At 40.7% G+C, this 20,010-nt stretch overlaps 1 protein-coding gene across 2 annotated transcripts in view; it reads right to left on the reverse strand.

Moving 5' to 3' along the window:
- The window catches only part of LOC119480532 (sodium channel protein type 4 subunit alpha-like), a 189,087-nt gene extending 170,537 nt beyond the window's left edge, over positions 1 to 18,550 (reverse strand). For both annotated transcript variants that reach the window (XR_005204947.1, XM_037756862.1), the window contains exon 1: positions 17,072 to 18,550. The gene's annotated coding sequence lies outside the window, so the exon portion shown is untranslated. The remainder of the gene's footprint in view (positions 1 to 17,071) is intronic.
- Positions 18,551 to 20,010: the final 1,460 nt, after the last annotated feature.

The raw sequence follows: 20,010 nt of genomic DNA on the forward strand, positions 1-20,010 counted from the left end.
CGTCTCTCTCTCTCTCTCTCTCTCTCTCCGTCTCTGTCGTTCTGTCAACACGTCCCAGCTGCCGGTGTTTTTATTCATATCTCTTGTTTGGACAGATTTTAACTTAAAGTCTGTATTTAGTTTGACATGATGAGTTTAAAGACTCGTAAGACTGGAAATAAGAAGTGGACGTAGTCACCGAGTTCGGCATTTTGGTCGTGGCCATCTTGGTTTCTGCCTGTCGCCATCTTGGTTTCTGCCTGTCGCCATCTTGGTTTCTGCCCGTCGCCATCTTGGTTTTTGGTCGTTACCATCTTGGTCTTTGACCGTCGCCATCTTGGTTTTTGGCCGTCGCCATCTTGGTTTCATCTTGGTGTTTGACCGTCGCCATCTTGGTTTCTGCCCGTCGCCATCTTAGTTTTTGGTCGTCACCAACTTGGTCTTTGACCGTCGCCATCTTGGTTTTTGGTAGTCACCATCTTGGTTTTTGGTCGTCACCATCTTGGTTTTTGGTCATCGCCATCTTGGTTTTTGGTCGTCACCATCTTGGTTTTTGGTCATCGCCATCTTGGTTTTTGGTCGTCACCATCTTGGTCTTTGACCGTCGCCATCTTGGTTTTTGGATGTTGCCATCTTGTTTTTTTGAACCAGAAGTGAGACCAGAGGGTGGAGCTAAGTACAACCGAACGCTAAATAAGACATTTTTAGGCAACTGAAATGTTATAATTAACTTTGATGAAGTGAAAACAAACTGTGAAAGGGTTAAAGTTCTAAGACGAAAACACGGAGAAATCCCAGACCGGTTCCCGATGCTGAGGGGCGAATCGGCCAATCGGCCGCGTTTGACGAGTTGGGAGTGAGAACGAGTTGTATTTAAATACAAAACACAATCCTTTTTCAATAAACTAAAGAAGCTGTTCTGTTTGTGTTCAAAACTTCATTCAGTGATACAACATGCTGCTTTTAAGTTTCACTTTCACTTTTACAATGAAGTAGGCCCCAACTGACCCACATCTATGAGGCTCGAATGACTGATAACGCACCTTTACTGAGCTGATAACAGTCTAATCAATCGGGTGTTATTTAAGTCACTTTCTATTATTTTTAGGGCCGTCAAAGTCAACGCGATAATGTTTTAACGCAGATTCATTTTAACGTCACTAATTTCTTTAACACATTAACGCAACTTGCGATTTTTAAGTTGTAGCGGGCTAAGTTTTAAAGGAAGAGTGGAGATGAATCCATCTGTACCAACCATGCCATTAAATACTTTATGGTACATTTAGAACAGAAAAAATTTACATATTTTAATCAGTTGACAGCCCTAATTATTATATATTTTCATAGAAATGAAACATGGTTATATATATATTTTTTTTGTCGTACAAAACAAGCAACAACAACGCAAGAAATCTGGCTGCACACACACACAGTCGTGCTACAAGGCCGTGTCATCCGTCTGTAGGAGAGCTGATGGATGATCTGCAGGACTCAGGACCGCCTGAATGACTGTTTCCTGTCTGCTGTTGAACCAGTAAACAGATGAAGCTGCACACGAGCCCCAAGGACACTTTATACCGCACCACACCACACACACACACACACACACACACACACACACACACACTGGCCTTGTCTATCACATGCTGATGAACATGGCAGTCTGTCATCGATCTCTCTCTCTCTCAGTTCATCCACACTGTTTCTCTGAAGTCGGTCTGTTTTTAACTCTGATTCAAACAAAACTCAAACTCAGCATCCTTCTCCTGACGAACGCACAGGATGCAAAATGTGCACACAAACAAACATTTGTATGGATGCAAACATGTTACATTCACTTTTTACAACTAGTTTAAGTGGAGACACAGGGTTTCTGATATTCTAAGTTGCTTTTATGATATGATTTGTAAGGATGTTTCTGTGAAGTTTGGTGCTCATGTTCACAGAATGTGCAGGAAAAATGGAACAACTGTAGAATCGGCGTTATTCAACATTAAACTCTGAATTTACAGTTGAGTTCGACCAAAGCGTTGGACAACAAGCACTTGGTGTTTGTTGGAAAGAGTAACGACGACGGTTTGGGTGAGTTTTATTTTGTTTCTGTCCAGTTTGAATGAAGTGTTTTACGATGCTCAGCTACGTACAGCTGATCTCAACATAATCAAAAATGCACGTGGATGATGGTGCAAGCTGAACGGAGAGGGGGGGGGGGCGTAGGTCTGCGCTCTTCAAATGCCATTCTACTTATTGGAATGTATTTGAACTCGTATTATTGTTCCTCTATGAATGTGCGACTAAATATTTGAATCGACTGACAGCCTGAATTCAAACGTGCTCATATAAAAGTTTTTTCTTTTGAGAAGCCAAACCTGCACGTTGGTGGCTCAACAACACAGAGAACAGCAATAAAAGAACACGGCTTTAGTCCCGAGACAGACAGTAACCTGTCCGAGGTGTTTCCCTGCCTTTCATTGCAGTGCATGCTGGGATACGCTCCAGCCGCCGCTCCGCCACCCTGAGCTGGAATGGTTTCTATAGGAAGCTCTTTTCTACTGAAACACAATCAGCTGTTCGCAGGGCCCGAGGACCTCCGTCGTCGGGGTGACTCGCATCACCTGGAAGTCCTCTTTAGGACTCCAAATGACGGCCGGGGAGCCAGCCAGGAAAGAATGGATCGACCGCCGCCAAAACTGGACCGGCGCTTGGCCGGCGCCTCGCTGGTCGTCTCCCAGTCTGTACAGGAGCCAGCCAGAGACACCGGCACCTCCACCATGGGACAGGCAGCGCAGAAAAAAACAGGAGCTTCAAAATACCAAAGTACCGATCGACAGCATTACTGGCAAGCCGATCTGCCCGCTCCACTCCGACGGCTTAAAATAAAACCCATCCGAGACAAAGAGACCATTCGTTTCTTATTTGTTTTATGGTTATTGCTGCTCTATTGCTCTTCCTGTACCTCCTAAGTGTATTGATATGTCCCGTTATACGCCAACACAGAGGTCAACAACTGGAGAGCAGAGCCTGATGGACAGAGAGAGTCACATTCGTTTTTACTGTCAGACTCCTGTAGAACTTTTACCATCATCAGAGGATTGCTATTGATGTCCTCGTTATCTTTTCCTTTATGTGCACTCTAATGACAGTGAAGTTCTTTATAATTACAGATGGAGAACATACGTACGGGAGAGGAAGTGGAAAGGTGCATTCAAATAAATCTTTCCATCAATGTTTCTCTATTTGCATTTGACAGCCAAGAGAGCGCTCCAGGGATGAGCAACCAGGAAGGTAGCATCTCCCTGGATCCCTCCACGAACAGCCAATGGGATTGTTCCATTGGGTTTTTGGATTATACAGAAAATAAACTCTGGGGCAAACACAGGTTTATGATACTGACAGCAAGATAATCTCCACTAATGAACACCACTTTTTTGAAGTGTGAATGCATTCACCAGAAGCAAAAAGCTAACGTTAGGCTATAAACACCACGGTCACATGAGTGGGAGTAGAAACACAACGAATCTGTAAAGGAGGACGAGTCGGCGTGATGACGTTCAGTCGTCTCATTTAGTCGCTTGTTAGGAACCGCCTTTTTGAAGACACATAAAAAAGACTAAAACGGGTCTCAGAGGGTTCAAATCTCTGTTTCTGTTTTAAATTCATAATCATTTATTTCACCTGTCAATCATGCAGAGTAGGAGGCACTTTAAGAGAAGAAGAAGAAACAGATGGAGCCGGTGTGGGAGGAGGAGGAGGAGGAGGAGGAGGAGTAGGAGGAGGAGTCAACAGGAGGTCGGGTGACTTTGTGTGTCTCTGATAAATCATGAGACCTCAAAGCAGACGAACCGTCTCCAAGGTCAGCTGACCACACAGCCAGTGAGGTCGACCTGCTGCCGTTAAACTACCAGCTCGGTCGCACAGCAGCTCGTCAAATAGTCACGAAATTTAATGAGTTAATTCATCTACATAGATACAAATTTCACATATTGTTTTCGTGATGGTCAGCACAAAATCAATTTGTATGTAATCCACGTAATTGTGAACCAGGAAGTATAGAGAACGCCGCGTAGGGAGGAGGTCGGGATGGATGGGTGGGTCAAAAAACACAGGACTTTCACCAGGAGACTTTGCTCTGTCAATCATATCTGATCAACTCTTAACCACACAGTCCTGATGAAGCAGATGAGCTGAGGTCAGGAGGGTTCAACTCTTAATAAATTCTGTCTTTCTAGCTTATTAAGGCTAATTACACGGCCTCGATTCTGATTTGTCAATCACAGCGTTCTACAGTCTGTTATGTCTTTATAACAGACCGTTGCTATGTATAACAGACCGTAGCTATGTATAACACACCGTTGCTATGTATAACAGACCGTAGCTATGTATAACACACTGTTGCTATGTATAACAGACCGTAGCTATGTATAACAGACCGTAGTTATGTATAACAGACCATTGCTATGAACAACAGCCCGTTGCTATGTACAACAGCCCGTTGCTATGTATAACAGACCGCTGCTATGTACAACAGACCGTTGCTATGTATAACAGACCGTTGCTATGTATAACAGACCGCTGCTATGTACAACAGACCGTTGCTATGGGCAAAGTTCTGATGTCGTACCGTTTTTGTGTCAAATTATTGATTTCTTCAGTAAGTAGCCGTGTAATAAGCGGGATAATGTACAGCTAGCAGTGCCGTATCACAACAATGACCGGCTCGCTGTACATTATCCCTGACATATTTAATGTTAGTGATTTTAAACCCAGTTTTCACAGGCGTTATGATCAAATAAAACAGACATTCTCCAGCGTATTACAACATCAGCCAAATCATAAAAGTTCTGTTAAGTTCTTCTTCTGTTCTGGTGCCATCTCTACTTTGTTTACATCCATCCTGATCGCCCCGACATTAAGTACCCCAACTGTTTGATTTGAACCGGACAGGATTACAGAGGGAATAAGAGAGAGGAGAGATGTTGAGAGTGACTGAAAACCCCCTGAAGTCTCCACTGTAATCAAAACAAACATGGTCGACTTCCGTCCTCGCCGCCGCCGGGCGCCGCTGCCGCCGCTGCCGCCGCCCGGCGCCACCCGGCGCCACCCGGCGCCGCTGCTGCTCTCATCCCAAATTATTTAGACATAGAACGTAAAGAAAAGACTCCGCCGGGGTCTGCTGCTGCTGTTGATGATGATGATGATGACACCGGTCGCTATGGTTCTGCTGTTGCTATGGTTACGGCTGTGAGTTCTGGTCCCAAAGCACAGGGTGGTGATCCTGATGAACAGGTGTGTGTGTGTGTGTGTGTGTTCTACATGTCGATGATTTTGTGATGATTGAGAAGGAGACACATCCACAGTGTGTGATTGATAACTCTGCCCTGCACCTCTGAGGTAATAAACACACACACACACACACACACACCAGGCCAATCGTCTCTCGTTGCTGAATGCAGACGTGGAGACGTGCGAACGAACGACTCGAGGGGTGCGTTTGATTTATTCTCGCAGACACTCGAAGGGAAGTGGAGCGGGTGGAGATAAATCAGCCGCCTGCTGCGCGGCGCCAAAAAATCCACAACACCTCTCCATCACATATCTGATGACATCACACTGTGACCTCTGACCTTTCGGGAGTTACTGTGAAGCTCATTCTGCTGTTGAGCTTAAGCTCTATATATATATATATATATATATATAGAGAGAGAGAGAGCTGTCAATGGATTAAAATATTGAATTGTAAGTTAATCGCACATTATTTTATCAGTTCTAAATGAACCTTAAAGGGAGATTTGTCAACTATTTAATCCTCTTATCAACATGGGAGTGGACAAATATGCTGCTTTATGCAAATATATGTATATATTTATTATTGTAAATCAATTAACAACACAAAACAATGACAGATATTGTCCAGAAACCCTCACAGGTACTGCATTTAGCATAAAACAATATGCTCCAATCATAACATGGCAAACTGCAGCCCAACAGGCAACAACAGCTGTCAGTGTGTCAGTGTGCTGACTTGACTATGACTTGCCCCAAACTGCATGTGATGATCATAAAGTGGGCATGTCTGTAAAGGGGAGACTCGTGGGTACCCATAGAACCCATTTACATTCACTGATCTGGAGGTCAGAGGTCAAAGGACCCCTTTGAAAATGGACATGACAGTTTTTCCTCGCCAAAATTGAGTGTAAGTTTGGAGCGTTATTTAACCTCCTTCACTACAAGCTAGTCTGACATGGTTGGTACCGATGGATTCATCAAGTTTTAGAGTTTCATATGATACCAGCATCTTCACTCTAGCTTTAAAACTGAGCCCGATAAAACATCCGAAAGATCGATTGCGTTAATGCGTTATCACATGAACTTTGACAGCCTTAGTTTTCTTCTTACACTTAAGACCACAGAAGAAGACGTGACGGCACAGCACAACGTATCCTCGTACAACGGTTCACACGATATCTCAAGAAAAGTTATTCCTCGTTTTCGGTGCGTTTTCCTGAACATCCAGCAGCACGTGTCAGTTTCTGCTTGTTACATGTATACAGTCTTTTCAAAATAAACTTCCGTCTTCACAGGAAACTTCTTGGTTAGGTTTAGGAAAAGATAGTGGTTTCGGTTAAATCAACTACGTGAGTTACGTGACAAATAAATCTGGTTTGACACGGGACACTAACAGCGAAAGTCTCTCTGTAACTAAGGTTTGATGCACCAAATGAAGTCAAAGAGGTGTTTCTGTAAACCAAAAACAGTCAGTTTGATCATTTAAAGAAAGGTTAATCATATATCCTGTCATGGCCTCTGGCTTCTCTTCCTGATGTTTCCTGGTGTTTTATATAATGTTGTATTTTCTGCTCTTTGTGAGTTGGAGCTGTGACCGTTCAGGCAGCAGCTATCTGGCCTCTTTGTTCCTCTGTAAGCTGTCTCATGTCGCCTTGAACACTCACTTAAGAACAATGTTGACTGTCAGACCTCCATTAAAGCTGACACATGCTGCTCTTTGGTATTTCACTTTATGTGACTCACCGGTTCAGCTGCCTGTGGAGCTCTTACTGATAAATATCACCTGTTCTGTTTTAAAACCAGAGTTCTATAAAGAATGTCTGGATTTAACTAAATCATTTATACTCTGTCTCTCACTCTTATAATTTACTGGAGAATAAGTACACTTCAGGATTATGTTGTACTATTCACAACAAAATCTGTAATTCACAACGTAACGCGACAACGTAACGCGACAATAAAATGTAAAAATGTAACACAACAACGTCACACAACAACATACCACAACAATGTAATGCAACAACGTAACGCAACAACGTAACGCAACAACGTAACGCAACAACGTAACGCAACAACGTAACGTAACAACGTAACGCAACAACGAAACGTAAAAACGTAACACAACAACGTAACGCAACAACGTAACGCAACAATGAAACGTAAAAACGTAACACAACAACGTCACGCAACAACATACCGTAACAATGTAACGCAACAATAAAACGTTAAAACGTAACACAACAACGTCATGCAACAACATACCGTAAAAACGTAACACAACAACGTCACGCAACAACATACCGCAACGATGTAATGCAACAACGTAATGCAACAACATAACGCAACAACATAACGCAACAACGTAACGCAACAATGAAACGTAAAAACGTAACACAACAACGTCACGCAATAACATACCGCAACAATGTAATGCAACAACGTAACGCAACAACGTAACGCAACAATGTAACGCAACAACGTAACGCAACAACGTAACGCAACAACGTAACGCAACAACGTAACACAACAATGAAACGTAAAAGCGTAATACAACAACATCACGCAACAACATACCGTAACAATGTAACGCAACAATAAAACGTAAAAACGTAACACAACAACGTCACGCAACAACATACCGTAAAAACGTAACACAACAACGTCACGCAACAACATACCGCAACAATGTAATGCAACAACGTAATGCAACAACGTAATGCAACAACGTAACGCAACAACGTAACAATGAAACGTAAAAACGTAACACAACAACGTCACGCAACAACATACCGTAACAATGTAATGCAACAATAAAACGTAAAAACGTAACACAACAACGTCACGCAACAACATACCGTAACAATATAATGCAACAAAGTAACGCAACAAAGTAACGCAACAACGTAACGCAACAACGTAACGCAACAACATAACGCAACAACGTAACGCAACAACGTAATGCAACATCGTAACGCAACAACGTAACGCAACAATGTCACGCAACAACATCACGCAACAACATACCGTAACAATGTAACGCAACAATATACGTAAAAAAGTAATGCAACAATATAATGCAACAGTGTAACCCAATAACGTAATTAATACCAATACCAAATATTTTACCAAAAAAACTACTGAATAAATATTTGACTGGAGTACAAGTACACTAGAGGATTTTAATGTACTATTCACAACAACATCTGTAATTAACAATGTAACGCAGAAATGTAATGCAGCAACGTAATGTAAAAACGTAACGCAACAATGTAACGTAAAAACGTAATGCAACAACGTAACATAACAACATACCCTAACAACATAATGTAACGACGTAATGCAACAAAGTAACGTAAAAATGTAACACAACAACATACCACAACAATGTAACACAACATCATAACATAAAAACGTAACACAATAAAGTGACGCAACAACATAACGCAACAGCGTAACACAACAATGTAACGTAGTGTAACAACTGTAACGAAACCATGTAGCGCAACAACGTAGCGCAACAATGGTTTATTGTACTATTCACAACAAAAAAAACATGAAATAAAGGGAAATTTGAGTCTATGTACACGAATCAAATAGAATAAATGTTGTGACTATTTCACAAACTGCCGTGAGACTGTGTTGTCAATACTGTACTAGAGTAATTCCATTTAATGCTGCGTTATTAATGCTACTTCTTAAGCTACTTGAGAGGTTGAAAGTAGAAGCAAAAACACAAAAGAAAAGAGACCCGTCGGCAGGGAAGCTTCAGCGATTACAGCTGGTCAGAAGATGTTTTTGTCTACAACTCAAAGATATTCAATTTACTGCCACAGAAGACACCAGAAAATATTCACATTTAAGAAGCTGGTAACAATTATGACCTTTTTTTTTTCTTCAAATATTGCTCAAACAGATTTATTGATCATTAAAATAGTTGACAAGTAATCAGTTAATCATTGCAGCTCTACCACAAACACACACAAACTAAATCTTAGTTCATGGTTAACTCTCTATTCTCGTCCAGAGCTTTCAACCACATCTCAAGTGGGCTCTTCTAACTTCTCAGTTTGTACATCCTTGATTCCTTTCCTCGCCTCCTCTCCTTGCATCTTATAAGTCCCTCTCACCTGAGAGGAGACGAAGAGGAGGCACGAGGAGAGAGGAGTCGAGGCAACAGGAATTTAACAAAATGAGACATCTTTGCCTCGGAGCCGTCGTTTCAGAGCTGCATCAGCTGTTCATTGTTCTGTTCTACTTTATGATCTCTGTCAGACGAGCAGAACAGTGTTCATGACTACTTATATATTTACTTTTAATTCAATTCACGACGCACCGTAATGTGACAAGAATGTGTCACGGATGCCAAAAAGACTTCTCTAAAGGAAGCTGAATGTTCATGAAGGTGACAATATCGACTACAGTTTGCTCAATTAGTTCAGGATCATCTGAATCTTTCATTATGCTGAGATTCACAGGTGTGTCTCAGAGCTCAAAGTACAATCAGTGAATTGTACGTTTTTTATTTAAGGTTAACAGATTTAACGTCCCGCCATCGTTTCACAGTGAACTAGATTCCTGTAAAGTTCAGTGGATCAACACGAGCGTGACGAAGTGAAATCTAAGTTCTAGTTCTTGACACTCTGCTGACTCAAACGTCTCCCCAGATTTGGGCAGTAAAATTGTCGAAGGAAGGAAAGAAGGCGTCACTTTTAAGAGTCTTTTCTGCGAGCTGCTTTAACAGAAGAGGAATAACAGATAATTAAACTGTCAGCGCTCTCGGCTCGCTGCTCTCCGGGAGAGAGGATCACTGAGATTAAAGCAGATCCGTCCATCCTGACTCAGCTTCGACACGGAGCTGCTGTGTGACCACGCTGAGTCACCGCCTTCCGTCTCAAACCGCCACGTCTTCGGTTCAGGTGATCCTGCCAGCCGGACCGGACCGGACCGGACCGGACCAGGTCAGACCAACGTGTCCGCCTGAACAAAAACTAGCTGAGGTCTTTTCCAGCGGCTTTCTGTCAGCTGCTTTTCTTTCTTTCAAAGCCATCAACTTCTTCTATCATGTTTTTCTTCAGCTGCAGCCAGTGGTGGAATATAATAAAGTATATTTACTCAATAACAGCTCAGTCGGTTCATGAAATAGTCTCAAAATGTAAAGAATGAAATCAATTCTTACGTAATCCACATAATTGTGAACCAGGAAGTATAAAGAGCGGCGAAGGTAAGGAGGAGGTCGGGGTGGATGGTTGAGTCAGAAAACCACCAGACTTTCACCAGGAGACCGACGTTCGTGAACCAGAAGTCAAAGTTGATTTATTTGTCACCTAACTTCTGTAATTAAGTAACAGCACTTCCGTTATTTTAACCCAAATGGCGATCTTTTTCCTAAAGCTAACTAAGTCATTTTTATCATGTTACTTCCGTATACAAACTGCAGAAAAAGAACGTAATGCAACAATGTAACGCAACAATGTAACGCAACAACATAACGCAACAACGTAACACAACAACGTAACGCAACAACGCAACGCAACAATGTAACGCAACAATGTAACGCAACAACGTAACGCAACAACGTAACGCAACAACGTAACGCAACAACGTAACGCAACAACGTAACGCAACAACGTAACGCAACAACGTAACGCAACAACGTAACGCAACAACGTAAAGTAATATAATAACTGTAACAATGTAGTGCAAAAACGTAACATAACAATGTTAAGCAAAAACGTAATGCAAGAACACAATGCAACAATGCAACACAACAACATAACATAAAAACCTAACGCAACAACTTAGCGCAATATAACAGTAACGCTACGACGTAACGCTACGACGTAACGCTACGACGTAACGCTACGACGTAGGACTTTTTTCTCACTCTTTATACCCGTTATTGACGTATCAATGTATCGATGGTTTGGAGAAACGTACGATGCTAACATGTTTTCCTGGCGACTGGGCCATTTAAACCTTGGTTCCTCAAAACGCAGGTGATGTAGATCTAGAAAGGAGTTCTGGAAAAGTTGTCGTGGTCAAAAAGGGACAATAATGTTCTGGTCACAGGCTTCGGTCAATGCTCCGGACCTTTTGATTCTTTGAAACATTCTCAGAAACCGGCCGTTCAACGTTTGTGTGTCTTTGATGGGAGTTAATGGCCGTGAAAACACACTGAAGAAACACAAAAAAGGAGATGAATGCAAAGCCAACGCTGAGAGGTGGATTGTACGAGCTCAGGAGGGGGCTTCAAGCCCCCGCGATGAAAGCTATAGAGCTGCTCTCGGGTTTCACACGGCGACTCGGCCCTCACAAAGGTTGTAGATAATAAGCAGGAGGCTGGTTTCAGCGTTTCAGCCTGCAGGACTGATGTCAGAACAGAGAGCCGCGGCGCTGCCTCGTCCGTCACACAGCAGCCCGTGTTGTCTCAGCGCCCGGTACAGGAAAGGTCAGGCCTGCTGCTCCAACACTGAACAAACAGCACAGCACTGTGTGGGGCTTTTCAGCTGATCACACACACACAAACACACAAGCAGACACACAAACACACATAATACGGCACATATATGCACTCACACACACACACACACGAATGTAATGCATGCGAGGCAGGCGGTGCCGCGCTGGGACACCTGTTGTCGGGCTGCAGCAGAGCGGTGATGGAGGTGTTGACACAGCAGCTACAGGCTGGAACAATAAAATCACCGCTTCACACAAACCTTCCTGAACAAATGTGTTGCACCTGTAATCAATAAGGCTGAGACGCTCCACCTCCAGATATCTCCTGAGTAGATACTATCACCATACCTGGGTGCCGATTCAAAGTATTGTGATTTGATATTGCGTTTTATTGTGATTTTTGTTTTGTTGTTGAACTTTTTTAACACTAGACCATGAAGGGAACAAGTGGAATCATACACTTCTAGGGACTTTTACTTTTCAAAATATTTTTTTTACATTTTTCAGACTTTTGTTTGAACATATTTCGGCCTTTTTTTGTACATATTTTTGGGCCATATTTAGGACATACTTTGGCATTTTTTCGGAAATATTTTAGATATCTTATTCCGATTACAGCTTTTTTCTGACCTTTTTTAGCCTTTTCTTTTTTTTTACATATTTCGGCCTTTCTTAATATTTTTTTCGGATATATTTCGGCTTTTTCTGACTTCTTTCAGCCTTATTTTCGGACACATTTTGGCCTTTTTAGAAGTTAGCATGCAGCTTTAGCCGTGATGTCTAGCAGTGTGTTCCAATCAGCGTACTTCTGTACTTACACTTACTACTTTGAGTGCATAAGTACATTCACACTGGGAAGTACGGCAAAATGCAGTGCACTCAAAGTACCCAGATGTTGTACTCAAAGCGGTCAGATCGTTGAGTGTGGAACGCTGGACACTTTCCACACTCAACTGTCGCCATCTTGGCTACGTAGCGGAAGGGGCGGAGCCACGACCACTATTCAAACAGACGTAGATAACAGAATAAAACAATGCGTAAACATACCGGTGCATTTTCAGCCAACAGGAGGACACATCGTAGGCGACGACGTTGGAAACGTAATTTCCACTCTGCTTTCATTTTTTTTTCAGAAGACATTTTGTTTCAGCATGCTGAGGTTTGTTTTGGTTGACGTATACGGAACGGATATGACGTCACGTTACTCAGACTACAACAATAAAAGCGGTAACTTCCTTCCACCTCCACATAGACTCAGATGAAGCATCGATTCTGACATTAAAACATCTATTTAGAAATTGTAAAATGTAAACACAGACATACATGTGGGCGTTGGCTGAACCACAGTGATGGGACACCGTGTTTCACTCAATGAGATGCTGTCATTCACAGGGATATGCTCACAAATCTTGCAATATTTAGGAATCTTTCAAAATTGCTGGACTCTTTGGCCCGAGACGAAAGTCTCTACTGAATTAGTTAGAAATCTGTCAGGAAGTGCAGATTCTGAGTGAAGTGAAACAAACTGCTTCAGGATCCCTAAACTTGATTATTATGAAGCAGCTTGTTCCATACTGTATATACCAACCAACACAAACAACTCCTCTGAGTTCGTCCTTCACCACATTTAAATCAGAAACTCTCATGGTTGTAAACATGCAGAATCGTCGGATGCTGCAGAAGATGAAGCATCTTCCTTCTATTCTTTGTTCCCCTCCAGTCTTTCCTCCCTCCAATCAATTTTGATTTAATTAAAGACGATGACGAGACGGCATTAAATACCAAACTGTGACAATATCTACTGTACGGGCGATACTGTTGATGGAAAAAGTAGAACTGTCAAAGTTATCGCGTTAATAACGCAACATCGTTTTAATGCCACTAGTTTCTTTAACGCAATAATGCAATCGATCTTCCCGAGGTTGTAACGCTCCAAACTTAGGCTCAATTTTGGCATTTGTTGACATTTTTAAGATATTTTCCGGACTTTTTTTCTGACATTTTTCAGACATGTTTTGGATATATTTTGACTTTTATTTATTTATTTTTTTACATTTTTCGGACATTTTTTCTGACTTTTTTTCAGATATGTTTTGGATATATTTTGACATTTTTCTGAACTTTTTTGAAATTTTTTTCTAATTTTTGGACTCTTATTTTTACATTTTTCGGACATTCTTTGGATATTTTTCTGACTTTTTTTCAGACATTTTTCAGACATTTACATTTAAAGCCTGAAAGAGTGAAGATACTGGCATCATATAAAACTATAAAACCTGATGAATCCATCAGTACCAACCATGTCAGACTAGCTTGTCATGAAGGAGGTTAAATAACGCTCCAATGGGGCGCTTTTCAAAGGGGTCCCTTAACCTCTGACCTCCAAATCAGTGAATCAGTGTTCTATGGGTACCCACGAGTCTCCCCTTTACAGACATGCCCACTTTATGATCATCACATGCAGTTTGGGGGCAAGTCATAGTCAAGTCAGCACACTGACACACTGACAGCTGTTGTTGCCTGTTGGGCTGCAGTTTGACATGTTATGATGTGAGCATATTGTTTTATGCTAAATGCAGTACCTGTGAGGGTTTCTGGACAATATCTGTTATTGATTTGTGTTGTTAATTGATTTACAATAATAGATATATACATACATTTACATAAAGCAGCATATTTGTCCACTCCCATGTTGATAAGAGGATTAAATACTTGATAAATCTCCCTTTAAGGTTCATTTAGAACAGATTAAACATGTGAGATAATTAACTGCACAATCATGAGATTTAGACAATTAAGCCACAAATTCACAGACGGACCGAAACACGGCTCCACTATCAGTCGACGCTGATTATAAGAGCAGCTCCGCTCCACCACCATGAACAACAGAGTTAAAACTGTTTTCATCCAGAAGCTTGAAGGTCATCAAAGGTCATCAGGAAACTCCACTAATCACAGCAGCTGCAACCGATATTCTGTTTATACTCCCGTTTCTTTTCTCAACACCTTCCACATTAAATCAAATCATTTGCATCCTGAATAAATCAACAATCATTTGAATATTTACACACTGACTGACGAAACGTCACCAACGAAAGCCTCATTTGATGCAGGAAACCCAGAGTGGAGCCAGTCGACACACATTTAAATCACTGCTGAACACACACTGTAATTATTACAGGAACACTACAGGAATATGACTATGGATGCACTGATACCGGATCAATGGGGCCAATCTATTCAATTCAAATAAATACACATTTGTATTATTTGAATAATAAATAATTATTCAAATAATAAATATATGTTACATTTTAAGAAAACAATTTAGGAAAGCGATGTTTACGTCAAGTCCAGATGTTTTCTTACACATAAAAGAATGATCCCAGTCACCTCCACACAGTGAGGCATACAGCTGATTAATTAAACACCGGTATCGGATCGGTACCGGACGATATCCAAACCCAGGTATCGGTATCGGTAAGATTTTTTTACCAAGTTGCTGGTGTACGATTTATTATTTTAATAATAAATAATGATAATTAAAATAATAAAATATATATATTTATTGGTCACATTTTATCGGACGATACCCAAAGGTATCGGGACTGACATCGGGACAAAATGTAACAAATAAATACACATTTTTATTATTTTTATTATTATTATTATTATTTGTTATTAAAATCATGAATCATACACCAACAACTAATAACTCTTAAAAATTAACAGGAAGTGTTTTTAATACAGCAACAAAACTTAAACAGGAATTAAAATCCCAGTATGTAATGTATATAGTATATAAACATAGAATTGAGTTGAATAGATCGGCCCCATTGTCACTGATATCCGATCCAGTATCGGTGTCGGTGCATCCCTAAATATTATAGATATCATATTTAGGGAGAAATAAATGCATCATAAATCCACTATAAACACACAGCCAGGTCTCAAACACTCAAGTTCCTCTGAATAATATACAATTATTATACTGATATCATAAGACATGGAGCAAATATGATATATAGAAGGTCATGGCACTAAAAGGTCACTTAAATATTAGTATAAAATAAAGAATAAGTGCAACCAAAAGAATGAATATTAGAGGAAATGTTGTCACACTAAAAGGTTTCTATTGAGTATCACATTATAGGAATATTATTATAAACACAACCAGCAGCACCCAAATCTGCATCTCCTCTTATGACATAAACAGAGCCGGTTAATTAATGGAAAGTGTTGGCACTGCTCGGCTCGGATCGGCTCAGCAGGCTGATGATAAAGAGCCAGGTTGCATGGGAACAGAGGGGAGTCTCTGGAGGGGCGAAAGTAGCTCAAAACAGGGACGGAGAGGAGACGGAAATGTACTTTAAAGTGTCCCTAAATCACCCTGCGTGTGTGTGTGTTAAACATGCTTATTAATAAAGTTTACTGGAGTTTTTATGTGAAGATGAGCTGTGTTTTTTACATTACAGGTGAATAGGGCAAACACCTTTAACTAATATATATCACCGTGAAACTTCTCCAGTTGATTCCTTACATGTAGAACATTATTTTTTGTATTACAATTTTCTGAAATTGTATGTTTAAATATGTTAATGTATTTTGGATGTTTGTTTTTTTCCACTAGTCTGAAAGAAGACATGTTATGGAAGCCAAATGGCCTAAAATCTCAAAATTGACCAGTGCATGAAAAACAATGTGTTTGCCTCTAGTGTCTCCCCTTAATAGATAGATTAATAAATAGATTTAAAACTATATTCTACATACATTTTCTTTGAAAAGGACACATTGTTAATGTAGTTTTAGCTCCATATTGATTAGGATTTGGTGAAAGTTTGTCTTCCTGAGGGGAAATAAATGATATAAAATGACATATTTCTGGTTGACAGAAGTGATTTTGAGTGTCGCAGGTGTTTATCCTCATAAAGGTCAGCCCACGAGAACACCACAACCTTTATGCACCAAGAATACTATTAATAATAAAACCTTTATTTACCCAGGTAGTACTCATTGAGATTACGAATCTCTTTTTTTATATTTGTATTATTATTATTATAATATATATTATAATGTATATTGCAAGAGTCCAATTATATTGGATATATGCATATTATTGCAAGAGAGACCTGGCCAAGACAGCAACATTTAAACATACATTAAAGTTTCAGACGCCTCAACATAAAACAAATGCAAAATAAATACATGCAATGCATAATATCATACAAAACACATTAAAATCAAGTGTTTGAAAGAAAGGCATGTACTCAAGAACACCAAATCCTTTACGCACTAATAATACTAAAACTACTACTACTAATAATAATAAAGAAGGGCATGTACTCACATGTGAAACTCCTGCGTTAATAACTGCGGGTTAGTTTGGATGTGACACCACCATCATCATCATCACCTCTCCAAAGCTCCACAGCTCACAGCTGCCAGATCCAACCCGGAGAGGAGGCGCACTGAGGCGGATCCATGAGCGCAACAACTCCGATGAACAAAAGTGTTTGAAAAAAAACAAAAAAAAAAAACTCTAGGAAGAAGAAGAAGAAGTGGTTTTACATCCAAGCAGAGTGATGAAGAAGAAGTGTCCGTCCAGCAGCAGCAGTAGAGGATGAGGAGCTGGTGGAGGTGGAGGAGCGGTCTGAGCGCTCCGGTCCAGCCGGAGATGGGTGAGTGCGCACCGGACTGCTTCACTGCTTCACTCCGTCTGCTGCTCCGGTTCCTCCTCCAGCATCTCTTCACACAACTTCAGCCCAGATTTAATCCTTCATCCGGCTTCAGCTTTCTGTTTTACTCCACCTCAAAAGAAACACTCCTATACTTCAGCAAAAAAACAAAACTGTTTTGTTTAATTTCTCCTCCTCATCCTTCTCAGGTGTGATAATTAACTAAAGACCTCCAAAATAAAAGTCGCGTCTCCAGCTGCTGTTGCTTTTATTGTTTTGTTTTTTTCTTTTTGGAGAAATTTATTCATAAAGGAGGAAAAAAGTGTGAAGTTTCACCGTCAGACCGGAGTGTTTTTTTGCGTCTGTAGGTCGGTGGTCTGGTCTGTAGGCTGGACGAGGACAGAGGGAGAGCGAGAGAGAGAGAGAGAGAGAGAGAGAGAGAGAGAGAGAGAGAGGAAGTATCGCGAGGTTACACCCTAAATCCCGTTTATCTGGAGCTGTCACTTCTCTTCTTTTTTCAAGTTTATTTGTCATATGCATTTAAAAGTACAGTGAAATGCAATGACTGCATTTTCCCCAGCTCTCCCGAAATAAATCTGTAATAGCTCCAAAACTAGCAGGTCTTTCTGCATGATCTGGGTCTCTATGGAGAGGTAAGACCTCAGAGGATTCATCCCCAGTGTCAGTAACACTGTGACTGTTACTGTGCCTGAGGAAACTGGGATGAACTACACTTTAAGGCGAGGAAAAATTAACATTTTTATCCTCACCTTAAAATGTTTTCTAGATCAGACAGTGGATAACACCATTATAGCAACGACGCCGTGCACAGAGACGCAGCAACTCCTCCACTACAACTGAGCCAAACTAGACATAAATAACACAAAGCACATAGATTCTGCAAAGGTTTTAGTGAGGATAGGACCAGGAGGACTCTCCATTTGGCACACTTGGATACCCAAAGTGTGCCGAATGTGTTTTCTACCTCTTGAAAGTGAATCTGGTTATAAAATCCTCCTGATATCCACTACAGGAGGCTATGAGCACACAATAGAGCCTTTAACCATGACATTTACCCTGTGCATCATCACATTCTACCATTGTGCACAGTATAAAACCAATAAAAAACAACTAAATTGTATAATTCTGACTCCAAATGGAGAAGTTTTATTATAATAATGAAAGTAGATAATAACAAATAAGATCAATAACAATGTAAATAAGATAATATAGTCAAGAACGTACATTCAATATACAAATATTATAAAGAAAAACAATTTCTAACTAACTTAAATATTGAAATCATTATTAAACAAACATTGTTTGGACTAAATCCACTTGGAGTGTTGTTTTAGTCGCGTTAAGGCCTCGTCTTTTAGACACTATTCAGTAATAAAGACCACCACAGCATTTTATTGAGTTTATTTAACCCGGTACCGGGTCCGTCGGGTAACTGATGTTGCGATTGCAACGATAATTTATATTCTCATTTTCATTAATAAACATATTAAAATGATTACGGTGTGATTTTTGCCGGGATCTGTAGCGAACAAAAGATGTTTAAAGATGTTTTTTTTAATGCAAATAACCACTACAGATGACAATAACAAAGTAAAAGGAGAACATTTAGAGTTTTTGACCACCACAGCATGTTATGACGTTTTTAAAGGCGGCATTTTATCACACAGCTCAACCGTACCCGGAATAAGAGGTTAACCTTTTGGCCAATTAAGAAAAAGCAAAGTTGCACAAATGTTTTTATGATTCATTCGTGAGTGAGTGTCAGTCATCTGTCATCTGCAGCCGTGTGGCTCTATGGATGATCCACCACTTTGGTCCAGACAGAGATGAACAAGAGAAAACTTCATTTACTCAGAGGGGAATAGTTGTAGCAGCAGTCGCAGCACAAAGAGGGAACGAGTGCAAATAAAACTAAATATAAACAATAAAACTTAATATCAGTACGGTGTCATAGTGTCATAAATATAACTGGTTTACAGTAAGAAGGAAAGGAAGCGAGGAGATAGGAGGAGGGAAGAGTGAAGGAGGTTCCTCACCTGAAGGTGAAACAGCCCATCATCAGGTGTGTGGAGTCATGCTGCCTCCTGCTGGAGGACAGAGGTCCTGCAGGAGGACAGAGGTCCTGCTGGAGGACAGAGGTTCTTCAGGAGAGGAGAGGAGAGGAAGGGATGAGAGAAACTCCCACTGACGGAGTGAAAGGACTCATTTCTGCTTCCCACCTGCTCCACACACACTCACAGGAAGCAGGAGATGCCGGACGCCGTCTGGTCCACATCAGCTTCAGTCTGCAACACACGTTATACATTTTACATTTATATTTAAGGATGAAGATGAGGACGTGTTTAAAGAACTGCTCTGATATCAACGGACTCATTTTAGGCTGATAAATGTTTCACTTCTTTATTTGTCATCTGTGGGTGTTTCTGCACCAACGGGCATTTTTAACCTCTTTTAGCCGATGGACCCGGTACCGGGTTCGGCTGAACTCTAAATGTTCTCCTTTTACTTTGTTATTGTCATCTATAGTGGTTATTTGCATTAAAAAAACACCTTTAAACATCTTTGTTTGCTTCAGATCCCAGCAAATATC

This window comes from Sebastes umbrosus, chromosome 21 (assembly GCF_015220745.1).
Source record: "Sebastes umbrosus isolate fSebUmb1 chromosome 21, fSebUmb1.pri, whole genome shotgun sequence".
NCBI lineage: Eukaryota > Metazoa > Chordata > Actinopteri > Perciformes > Sebastidae > Sebastes > Sebastes umbrosus.